The 12,821-nt window shown below is 37.7% G+C and overlaps 1 long non-coding RNA gene across 2 annotated transcripts in view; it reads left to right on the top strand.

The window, feature by feature from the left end:
- LOC125916072 (uncharacterized) overlaps positions 1 to 12,821 on the top strand; it is a 54,193-nt gene that overhangs the window by 7,858 nt on the left and 33,514 nt on the right. For both annotated transcript variants that reach the window (XR_007455823.1, XR_007455821.1), the window contains exons 2-3: positions 1,483 to 1,701; positions 3,729 to 3,874. This is a non-coding gene — a long non-coding RNA (uncharacterized LOC125916072). The remainder of the gene's footprint in view (positions 1 to 1,482; positions 1,702 to 3,728; positions 3,875 to 12,821) is intronic.

Below are 12,821 nucleotides of genomic sequence, written 5' to 3'. Positions count from 1 at the left end.
GGCAGAAATGAAAGACCATGAGAGACAGAAAAGCAGCTGAGGCCACTAAGGCACAAGTTTGTGAAATGACTTTCCCTTTGGAGGAAAAAACAACAACAACACAGTCATCAAATATCCCATAGCTCTATGACTCCTTATTCCACTTCTCTACTCTGCTCAATCTAGCATATCTTGGCCACAGTACGGACAGGGCAATCTCTAAGTCGGAGAATAATTAAACTATAACAACAATCTTCACTCATGCCTTCAACTATCACCTCTATGCAGTTATCTCCCCAGATCGATATTTCAAATATTGGAGGGTCCCTTTAAAAAAGACTGACTAGTTTCTGTTACTCAGAATAAAAGAAGATGGAAATAGAAATTGACATTTAATGAGTACCTACTATGTGCAAGGAACTCTGTAGGTATTTTGATCATGTTGTTGCAGTAATTCACACAATGCTGTAAAACAGGTGTTCTGCACATAAGAATAACTAAGGAAATGATGCCCTTGCCCCATGGATCTCTCAACTTATACAAAATCCAGACAGGGTTCAATGTGAAGTTTGCTGACTCCAAAGACTACACTCATTCTACTATTTACTCTGCCTGCCTTGGGTTATTTTCACTGTCCTGGCCATTCTATAGAAGTAGAGAATGCTTTAAAAGGTAGGGAAGACCATAGAGTTTCCTAGTTATCCCCTCAGTTGACTCATGAGAAAATCTACAGCCTGCGAGGATTTACAACTTAACCCAAATCAAAAGCTTCTTGGTGTCAGAATGAGGAATTAAACTCAAGTCTCTTGATTCATACTTACTTTGCATTTTTACTATTTTCCCACTGGTTTCATTGCTCTTTTTTTGAATGATGGTTAAAACTAAGTTTACCACTTTTCACAAATCCAGAAGATGCTGTTCGTGTTGTAGCATAGCATCCCAGGTCACAGCCATTTATCTCTTGGTTTATGCATTTGTTTTTAATACAACTGCAGAAAAATATTCATCTTTTAAAAAATAGCTGAAGTGAAAAAACATGTGAACACAGCCAAGGTCAGTATTGTATGCATAAGAGCCTATCCAAGGCCATAGTGGTTAGAGTAGGGTATCGAATGGTCTTCCCTCTGCCTAACCTTGACCCCACCCTGACACTTAACATACTCTTGGTCAGTTTTCAAAATCCTGCTTACGTATCACTCCTTCCAGGAAGCATTGTTGAGAAGTCCTTCACTATAGCTCCCTTCTCAAAATTAAGTACTTCAGCATTGTGTATATGATTCCATTATTCTACTTATTGAATGATATTACAATTTATTTTGTTTATATGCTTGCTCTCATTGTTAGATTGTACATAGTGAATGTATTTTATGCATCTCTATGCACTCGTAACCTAATGCTGTATGTGACTATGTAGGCACTCAGTAGATGCGTGTGAAATGAGTTTAATGGAATTGAATCAGCCTGACTTGAATTGAACTAAATTTATTTAAATTTAATTGGCAGCTGTTACCATCTGATCAATCTGGTTACATCACCAACTTCCCAGCTACTCCGAGTCTTGCAGAATTAATGAAACACTTTGAGTTAACTTTTTAGAACTCCTTTATTGAAAAAAGGCTGTATTGACTTCCGTTTACAATGTCAGGAGTGCTTCGGTGAAAAGCAGGATGAGAGGGGTCCAATACAGAGGGTCCTCAGACTGCTACACGCTGGCTCACTCAGGTAGGAACTTCAAGATTTCTTCAGACTCTGGCCTGACACTTTAGCTGGATTACAATAAGCACTAGAAGCACAGTGAGGCACAGAAGCAGAAAATTAGACATGCCACACATCTAAATATAGCACAAGAGAGAAAAATCTTAAGTTTCCAAAGAAAGCGACGTGGAGGAATTCTTTGCTTTGGTCTCTCACTGGATATGCTGCCAAACATTCTCGTCAAACACCTTCATGAAATTATTCAAAAATCAGTTTAATACATTTTCATGACTTTTTTCCAAAATATAACGCTTTAAAAAGATACGCTTTATGGCTAAAACCTGTTCGTTGTACAACTAAACCAGAGGCAAGTTTTCTACACTTCTGGTGGCAAATCGGGTCAAACTAGGTGGCAAGAGGGACCCATTCTACTTAGAAGCAATGCAAATTCTTCATGGAGAGCCTCCAGAGTGGCATACTATATAAAGAAATAGAAACCATAATGAAGTAGGGAGGTATCATACAATTAGACGAAGATAAACCCAGAGTCCTGAATGCTTCCGGTATATAGTCAGTGATGGGAGATGATGTTGTTTGCATGGCTAGATGAAAGGAAATGCATTTCTAGAATATTTAAGGCCAGGAGAGCAAACTCATTGGCCTCCCTTTGCCAGGGTTACTAGGAGGCTCATGGAGGATTGATAGCTGGGGTAGAGAGAAGTACCCTGTAAGTGAGAAAGACCTCAGAAGGACATTATTCCCTGCAGAAGTAAAGTGCCAGCACCACGGATCATGTATCATTCAGACTTTATGGATCACAGACGGATAGTTGAAATTTTTTTTCAAATCTGAGATTTGGGTAAGTCAGGGACATATTTCATAATGACTAAGTTGTAGTTTACAATATTTAAGAATTTCTGAGACCTATATAAATATTTAAGATTTTCTGAGATATATAAATAGTGCCTAGATATATTGGATCAAAAACATGCTTTTGAATATAAACTAAATGTATGACTGAACAGTCTTTAAAAGAGCTCCTCTTTTGCATCTTTAAATATTGTTTTTCAATCGCAACCACTTCTATGTCTTAAATTTGCAGAAACCATGTGATTCCAAGGTTGAGGATACAATGTTTCTAATATTGGTACAAGTTATTTTCAGAGTCAAATTCGAGGAGAGAATAAATCTCTTAAATTTTACTCTGCATTCTAGGGGCACGTGGGTGGCTCAGTCGGTTGAGTGTCTGACTTCGGCTCAGGTCACGAACTCCTAGTTCATGGGCTCAGGCCTCACGTGCTGACAACTCAGGACTGGAGCCTGCTTCAGATTCTGTCTCCCTTTCTCTCTACCCCTCCCCCACTCAGGCTCTGTCTCTCTCTGTGTCTCAAAAATAAATAAATGTTGAAAAAATAAAAATAAGAAATTTTACTCTGCATTCTCAACATTAAAGTGATGTATATGTCATGCTTACTCAGTGCTTTTATTCAGGAAACAAAAACGAAGCTGGCAAATGTCTCTGATACTCCCTACTTCCCCAAAAAAGTACCTCAGTCCCCTGCAACATATTCATTAAGAAGAAAAATGTAAAAGTCCAATTTGTGGGTTTTAATGATTTGATTTTTGAGGGAAAAAAAACCAGAATGAGATAGTGTATGTGATTTTTGACTCTGAAAGTATGCAACTATAAGGTCAAAATGGACAAAATTTTAAAAATGAAAATGGTTCTGTTAGGGTGCAGGATTGCAGCAAGGGTTGAGGGAGATGTGAATTGAAATATCGATCTGGGGAGATATCTGCATAGAGGTGATAGTTGAAGGCATGAGTGAAGATGAGAACTCAGAGGGTCAGATCTGTCAGAAATGGCCTTTGATTCTCAGGCCAAGGAAGGGTGAGAAGAGAAACATACAGATTCATAATGGAATACACTAGCCTCTATTTTTCACAATGGCAGGGGGCATAGAAAGAGCTTCATTAGGCAGCTGATTTCCTCTTTATCCTTATTGAGTCAGAATGCTGGGCTGGTTCTTATTCTGATGATTGTTCTTATATAGCTTTTCAGCTACATCAGGGCTCCTAAGTCACAGAAAGTGTGCACCAAACTCAGACACACAGAGAAATGTGATAATGACCTGGGAGAGAAGAGCAATGCTAAGCTACCTGCCAGAAGAGTTGTGTCTGAGGCACGCCATACTTCAAGGTAATTTCATTGTCTCTAATTAGTTCTTGCCATATGGCTAATATTTCGAAAATTCCCTTTTTAAATCAACCAGGCTTTTTAAAAGAATGGCTAGAAATCTAATCATTTTTAATTTTGCCTTTTTTCAATCATAAGCAGTTTCCTTCAAACTTAACCAAGAAAAATAATCAGAGATTTTATTTTTTATTATAACAACAATATCCGTATATTTCTCTAAATGTGTTATAAATATAACTACATACATACATCCCTTCTTTCCTAGCTATCTTTCCCCAGTACTGAGGAAAAGTGAGCCAAATATCATTTGTCTTTCTATGGTTATACATTTCAGTATTCATTTATTCATTTAATAAATAGCTCTCTTTGGGGCACCTGTGTGGCTCAGTCCATTAAGCACCCGACTCATTATTTTGGCTCAGGTCATGATCTCGCAGTTTGTGAGATCAAGCCCCACATCGGCCTCTGCTATGATAGCACGAAGCCCGCTTGGGATTCTCACTCTCCTTCTCTCTCTGCCTTTGCCCTGCTCTCTTTCAAAATAAATAAATGAGTTTAATTTTTTTTAAATAGCTCTACTTGTCATGATTGCTAGGTGCGTGAAAAAGATAGGGGCACCTACGTGGCTCAGTCGGTTAAGCATTCAACTTCGGCTCAGGTCATGACCTCATGATTCATGGGTTTGAGCCCACGTCAGGCTCTGTGCAGATAGCTCTGAGCCTGCAGCCTGCTTCAGATCCTGTGTCTCCCTCTCTCTCTGCCCCTCCCCTGCTTGCACTCTCTCTCTCTCTCTCTCTCTCTCTCTCTCTCTCTCTCACAAATAAATAAACATTAAAAATTTTTTTTTAAAAAGACATACAATACCCCTTCCCTCATGACGTATACAATACCCCTTCCCTCATGACGTTTACACTCAGAAAATACATCTTTTCCCTAATGACTATAGATTGTGATAAAAACCAAACAAAACAAGGGGTGCCCAGGTGGCTCAGTCGGTTAAGTCACTGACTTCGGCTCAGATCATGATCTCATGGTTCACGAGTTCTAGTCCTGCATGGGGCTCTGTGCTGACAGCTCAGAGCTTGGAGCCTGCTTCAGATTCTGTGTCTCCCTCTCTCTTTGCCCCTTCCCTGCCCACACTCGGTCTCTTTCTATCAAAAATAAACAAACATTTAAAAATTTAATAAATAATAACAAAACAAAACAAAAGGAAGGGTTGGAAAAGAAGGATAAAACAAAGTTTATTGTTTTTCTATATAGGAAAAAAACAATGAAATGTTCTTTAAAGTGTTTCTGCTATTTTAGATCCTTGTCAGTTTAGCAGCAACATGTGATTATATTTCTATAATTCTCTAATCCTCTAATCATGTGTAATAATTGAGTAGACATGTCAACATGACCCTGAAAAATATGACCACGTGGCATCATAATAAATCATATAGGTCCAAAACAGCACTGGAAACATTAATCCGTCCTCATGATCTCGAGATCCAACAACATTTGTTGTTCATCCAACAAATATTTTGACTGCCTTCCACAGTCATTTCTCTGGTTCTGAGACTGAGCACTAAACAGCTCTCCAGTCATTTTGAAGCTTAAGATTTGGTGTTAGGTCTCTCCACCCTCTGCAGAGATTATCTTTAGGAGACTAGCAGACCCAGTATGACCAGTAGCTTCCCTAAGTGACATCACTTTCAGCCCCTCATTTTTTGGTCACATCTCCAGATGCAATAGAATCATAGAACGTTAGAATTAGAAGGTATGCTAAAGTATATCTAGATTATCTACTCTAACGGTTTTTATTTAGAAATGTGAATGAGGGCCAGAGGTGTTAATTAACACCCAAAGATTATTCACCAAGTTATGGTAATGGCAAGACATTAGAAAAATGTGCCTCGTATGCATGTATGCGTACGTGGATGTGCAAGAGGGGACATGCAAAGACCATGTTGGCTCAAAAAGAAGTAGCCCCCTACTCCCTTCAACACTATTTTCTGCATTTTTGCCAGTAATAAATTTGCTATCTTACTGTCCAGAGTTTTTTCCATTTATCACTAAATTCTCCTTTGAGCTCTTAGACTTGGCAAACATTGAAAACCCTGAAAAAAAAAAATTTTTATCTCTTGATGTCCTGTCCATAAATTAATTAAGATAACTCACTTTCTCCCACATTTCCCATAATCCAGAAAATGAAAATCAATTGTAATTTTTAAAACTCAGTAAAAAATCCTTTGACTTTCTCTCTCATGATTGACTGGTTTCAGTCCTCTGAAAAACACAAGGCAAACTTCCAACACTGATGAGTTAATGTTATATCCTGACTATATTTAAAATTACTTAATCATATTCATTAATACAAAGATAGTGAGAAGCCCCCACATTTACTCTCAGACAACATGAGGTCACCAGCATGTGAGGGAATCATATACTCCTGGTCATTAATCTTAATTTCTGAAATTACATTTGAAGATTTAATTCTCTCTTCCCATGTCTAGACAGGCAATGAGGAATAATCTTTTCAGCTTTAATTGCATTTACTCCTATAACTTCATAAAAAGGACAATTCTAGTTGCTATTTGCAAAAGAAAAAAAAGATCATATATAATCCTCATTATCACATTATAGTTGTCAGTAACCTTAATAGCTGGGCCTCCACAGGAGACATAAAAGAAATATAAAACAAAGTTTTATTTCTAATAAAAATCATATTCATCAAGAAATTATTGATTGTATGCTATGATTACAAAGCATCTGCTGTGATTTGCTACGGCTGCCATAACAAAATTCCACAAATTGGGTGACTTAAAACAACAGAAATTTATTTTGTCACAGTTCTGGAGGCTAGAAGTTCAAGATCAAATGGTTAGCATGTTGGGTTTTTCCCTGTTAACCAAGGGACTCTCTTCTTGGTTAACAGATGGCCACCTTCTCAATGTGTCCCCACAATGGCCTTCCTCTGTGTGCACACAGCCCTGGTGTCTCTCCATGTATCCAAATCCCTTCTCATAAAGACATCAGTCAGATGGATTAAGGCCCACCTTAAAGGCCTCATTTTAACTTAATTACCTCCTTAAAAGCCCTATCTTCAAATACAGTCACATTCTAAGGTAGGTTAGGGCCTAGATTTATGAATCTGAGGGAGGGGGTGCAGGAACACAATTCAGCTAAAACACAAAGCATTGTGTATTATCAGTATAATAAAGCAAATACAGTAAGTCAAGAGAAGCTGCTGGCTGGTACACTGGTAAGGCTCTGCACCAGAATTCAGAACAACGGGAGAGGAAGGGAGATAATATTTGCTGATTACCCATTACGTGGCAGTATCTGGGCCAGACACTTAACACGTGCGATCGTGTATAAAGCACATGGAAATCACAATCCAACTGGCTGTCTCCATTTTATAAATGAGAAAACTGAGGCTAAGAGAGGGGAAAAGACTTCCCTATGAAATGCAACCAGAAAATGTGAAGACCATTTTAAGAATTGAGGTTTGTCTTCAACACTTATCTACCTTCTACTAGAACATGTTTCCTCCCTGATGCTAGTCCTGGTTCTACCACTCACTGGTTGTTCCTGGACACCTCATTGAGCTAACCTGGAATTCAACTTCCTAATCAGGAATATAAGTCTCTTTATCCACTAAGTGTTCATAATTTCCTATTATATATTTTTCTTTATTATAAAAGTATTATAACCATTACATACACTTTGGAAATTAGAAAAAAGGGAGGAAAATTAATGCAATATTCCATTCTAATACAAGCACCATAAATAAATCTTTTGGTGCTTAAAGATTCCTTTCTGGTCCCATTTCCTTATAGGAAATATAGGATGGTAGAGTTTCCTTCTTGCCTCACTCATTTTTGGGGAAAAGCAAGTGCCCATATCATTATGGGATCCAAATTATGTTAGCAAAATAGAAGAAGAGAGACAAAAGGAACAATTATATCCTAAAAGCCCCTTCACTTTAGTATTTGAAAGGTTTGTTTCTCTTGTGGATGTTTATCCATGAGGCAGGACTGAGCTATGCCATTTATACACACACTCACACTCACACACACACACACACACACACACACACACACACACACACTAGCTCTCTGAAAAACAAACAATGGAATCTAAGGACCAAGAGGAGAGAGAGGCCTAACCCTGAAGGAACAGCCAAAGGGTGAAGACAAAGGGACATTAAGGAAGGGGAGAAGAAAGCAGCCCAGATAGAAGAGACTTCTTGATCTCCATCCAAATGAACTCATAATGAACCTAAAAATGACCTGAGGCAAAAGGCAAAGAACAGTATTGAACCACTTGTAGGCATTCCATCTCTTAAGACTTTCTAATAATGGACTGCATGCCCTTCCAAAAGTTAAGGTCATGGCAAAGTAGTTACATATTTTGAAGAATATATATAATATAATATAATATAATATAATATAATATAATATAATATAATTAATATATATCACAGAATTATATGTACAAACTTGGGACCTGCTTCTGCTTTTTCATTTAATAACTCATAAATATATTTAATATCATTTTATAGCCTGTCTAATCTTGATTTTAGTACCTACATAACATCCGATTGAATTAGTATACTGACCAGTTTACTTAGTCATTATTCTATCTTTGGACTTTTGACTTATTTCCTTTTTATATGCTAGTGCAGCCATTTGCCCAGTGAGGCAGACTATAATTTTTAAGAGAGAAAAATATCCTGTAAAAGTTGCTACCAATTTCTTGGTGAAGACATCAGTTATCTTAGGGAGAACCTAGTTTGGGGAAGGTAAAATGAATGACACTTCAGTTCACAATATAAAACAGCAAGTGTATCACCCAAGAATACAGCAGATTGTCAAAAGTGTTGTAAGTGCCTAGGATTTAAAATACAAACAACTGGTGTATTTCCTCTCTTACCACACCAGGTGCACTAAAAAGTTACGCAGGGCCAACAAGCTTTCGAAAAGAAGACTTTCTCCTAGGATGTTTAATGTTACTGGAATCTACCTAAAGCCAGATCATGACAATGGATAGGTGTCCTAAGAGAAAAACCTCAGGAAAAAATAGGTCATACTTGGGACTGGTGAATGGGCCCGACCTGAAGCTCTAGAATGTTATAAGGAACAGCTGGTTGGGCAGCATTCGGGTGATACTGAAGCCATTCCTGGCACAGCCATTGTGATATGCCTTGAGAATGACAGCTGGGTGTATGTACTGAATGAGCTTATCACTGAGGATTACAACACTTGGATCCAATACACACTTTGGTGTGCAGTAAACATATTATAATATCACCTGGAAGGAAAAGGTTTTCTCTCCCTGCACACAAAGAAACAATCATCAAATCAGACAGAGCTGGGCTCCTTGTTTTCTGTAGTGATTCCAGTGGTGTTCAAACCCTGATGCTGGACTTCATACTTTCAGAAGTAACTTCATATCACAGTAACAGCAGTGTCAGCCACATTGAACAAGTCCTTTGATGAGGTGAATAGATTTTTTTTACAGCTCTTTTTCATTAAAGTTATAATGACAAATTCTTTGGACTAAATAAATATCCCTGCTTAACTTGGGAGAGGAACTCTAGGCAGAGAAAGCACAAAAGCAGCTCAGATTCATTGGATGTGAATGTTAAAAGGGAATTTGACCTTACTTTGTACTCTTAAAAACAGGAAAAGCAGAATACAGCTGCTTCACGCTTAAAAATAGCAATGCAATGAGCATCTTCCAAAAGAGTTTGCCCAATATTTTATAATCTGTCTTCACGATAAATTCCCAGAAGCAGATAAAGGTAAACTGCCATCATTTCTAGATGTCAATTAAAAAATGTAAAGATGGCATGCACCAAAGTTCAAAGAAAGAGAACCACTGTGAGTTAAAGGATCAGATGGGGGCGCCTGGGTGGCTCAGTTGGTTAAGCGGCCGACTTCGGCTCAGGTCATGATCTCACGGTCCATGAGTTCGAGCCCCGCATCAGGCCCTGTGCTGACAGCTCAGAGCCTGGAGCCTGTTTCAGATTCTGTGTCTCCCTCTCTCTCTGCCCCTCCCCTGTTCATGCTCTGTCTCTCTCTGTCTCAAAAATAAATAAACGTTTAAAAAAAATTTTTTTTAAAAAGGATCAGATGAAACATACTTCATAGAAAATGAGGGACTTTAGTACAGACAATAAGGGAGGATTAAGAGTATAGTGAATGGAAATGGCAAAAATGTCTACTCTCACTAGAACATTCACTCACTCGTATGAGTAATTAGCACCATTATATGCCAGTGATTATTCAAGGTACTGGGGGGACAAGGAATCATGCTGACTTCAATTAATTAAAAAGTTGGCAAACAAAGAGAACTTCAATTAATTAGTGTGTTCATTGGTCTTTCCTCTTGCAGGAAGAGACTAATCTTATTTATACATGGAATTCAGAGAAGCTTAAAACAAACCAGGCTTCATTCATTCCTTCATTCCTTCATTTGTTCATCTAATCATTCAACATTTACTGAGCGCTCCCATGGGCCAGAAACTGCCAGCTGCTGCAGATAAAGAGAGAAATGACAAAATTTCTTTCTTCAGCATTTGGAGATATATATATATATATATATATATATATATATATATATGTAAATGTATACATAAATATTCATTTAATATATTTCATAGTGGGTTCATAAACTCACAAATTTCTATAGATTATGACATTTAAAAATTCATCTCCTTTTTATCTAAGAAAACGATAGTTCCTTTATAGTTTAAAGTTCTACATAAAATTTGTTGGATATTCATTCTTTTTTTTTTCTTTAGATCCAGCCTTCTAGGATAGTCACTTTAGTATACGTGCTGCCGAAGTGAGCACAAGGATAGTCACTTTAACACATTGCTAGCCAAAGAGCTGATCAATACGAATGAACTGCCTGAAGGTGGCTTTGAGAAGGACTTGCTATCAACCCATATTAGCTAAGTTTGAAGGTTAAGAGGAATATACTGACCTTTCTCATTTGAGTATTCAGATGGTTAGCGATGCTTCATATTGTTACTGTGTTTATCTAAAGCATTATGAAAACCCCAACTCAAAGAATAGATTGGGTAGTGCAGGTTATCAGTTAATTTCTTCCGCCAGAAATTGGGAAAGCAACCACCTTTCCATCTGAGTTTTGAAAAAAGCGTTTCTTTACCTTCACATTCAGACACAATGACAGGATTTAGTATGCTGTATCTTGTCACTGCCAGACTATGTTGTGCCCACAGAAAAGCTGACAATGGTTCAAAGAAGATGAAACCATCACATCAAGCCAGAGGACCTCCTTATAACACTGCTACTTGTTAAAGCCATCACAATGTGCCATCCAGTATTCTATTCCTCAGACAGCCTAACTTCATAGAATGTTAACCTACTCAGACCCAACTCACCTATCATAGGAGCATTGAACAAAATCTCTACTTACTTTTCTCCTTTCTGGCAACCAAAAGGCCAACAACAGTCTCTTTATCTACCAGCTTCCTTCTGTCCCTGACTCTCTTATTTAAAAAAAAAAAAAAAAAAAAAAAAAAGCCTTATCTAGAATACTCTTCTTCAAGTAAGATTTATCCAGCTTGTGTACTTGAATAATAATGTCTACGGTCAGGCACCAAGTTTTCTTTATTCCAATTACCGTCAATGTGTCTGGCACACAGCAAGTGCTCAATGACTATTTGTTGAATTGACTTATATCGTTTAAAAAATATCTGTCTCAGTGATTGAATTTGCCCACTATATGTAGATTTTTTTAAATCATATCTAGGAGAAATCTAACCTAAAGTAATTGATTTCTAAAGGTCACCTGAACTGACTCAGATCTTAATACAAGTTGTTTCATGTCTAAAATTATGTTTTTTGAACATCTTTTCAATAATCAATGAGTGTTAGGGTGCCTGCGTGGCTCAGGTAGTTGAGCGTACGGCTTTGGCTCAGGTCATGATCTCAGAGCTCATGAGTTCAAGCCCCACGTGGGGCTCAGTGCTGAAAGTTGAGAACCTGGAGTCTGCATCAGATTCTGTGTCTCCTTCTCTCTCTGCCCCTCCCCCACTAGACTCTGTCTGTCTCTCTCAAAATAAATAAACATCAAAAAATAATAATCTATGAGTGTCAGCAATGAAAAAGTTCTGGAATTGCTTGTGACATATAGTTTACTCTAAATTAATAAGCCACCAATCTAAGACTAATTCATCTCTCTTCTGAAAGGATTGACCAATACTATAATCCTTACTATTCATGTTAGCTGAGAAACAGAAAGGTCCTTAACCAAGGATTTGCTGAGATAAGCATAACTTAAATATAAGACCAAAACAATAGAGGACTCTGGTGGACAAGTTACTGCTTTTCAATACTAAGTCCAAACTCCTCCATATCTCTCTCAGAGAGTATTTTAAACTTTATGGATTCACCACAAGCATAATGTTTAGGGGACTGCTACCGGGTTCTGGGGAATGGTACATCCATTACCCTTTAAAAATGTTTTCACGGATGTAATCTGAATTGCATTAGGTGACAAGCATTCTGGAAGGCCAGCAGAGTCATGGAATGGCCTTGCCTATCTCTTAGAGGTTCCTGTCACTCTGCTTAGGAAGATTACTGACTCTGTGCCTCAAATACATTATTTAGCATCAAAGTAGAACGCTAAGTAGGAGAGAAAAACACTTGCTTGTAGGCATATTATGAATAGTTTCATGACTTGCACTTTATTCCATAATGACATCTTTGATTCTAAAGTAGTGATGTTCCCAAGGCTATAAATAGAAGAAAGAGACATATGAACATAACATATACACTTAGAAATTGAAAGGGAAAGAACATCATATAATCATAAAAGGAAAGACTTATTTTGCTGTCCAGTCATCTTACGTCTCATGCACAGTTTCCATGGTTTTGAGGAAGTTTCCAATATTTTAAGAGTAGACAATTTCACCTTTGAGGCACAATGTGAT

Source organism: Panthera uncia, chromosome D4 (genome assembly GCF_023721935.1).
Source record: "Panthera uncia isolate 11264 chromosome D4, Puncia_PCG_1.0, whole genome shotgun sequence".
In the NCBI taxonomy this organism is placed as follows: domain Eukaryota; kingdom Metazoa; phylum Chordata; class Mammalia; order Carnivora; family Felidae; genus Panthera; species Panthera uncia.
The sequence above is the reverse complement of the archived record's forward strand: the minus strand, read 5'-3'. Positions and strand labels throughout refer to the sequence as shown.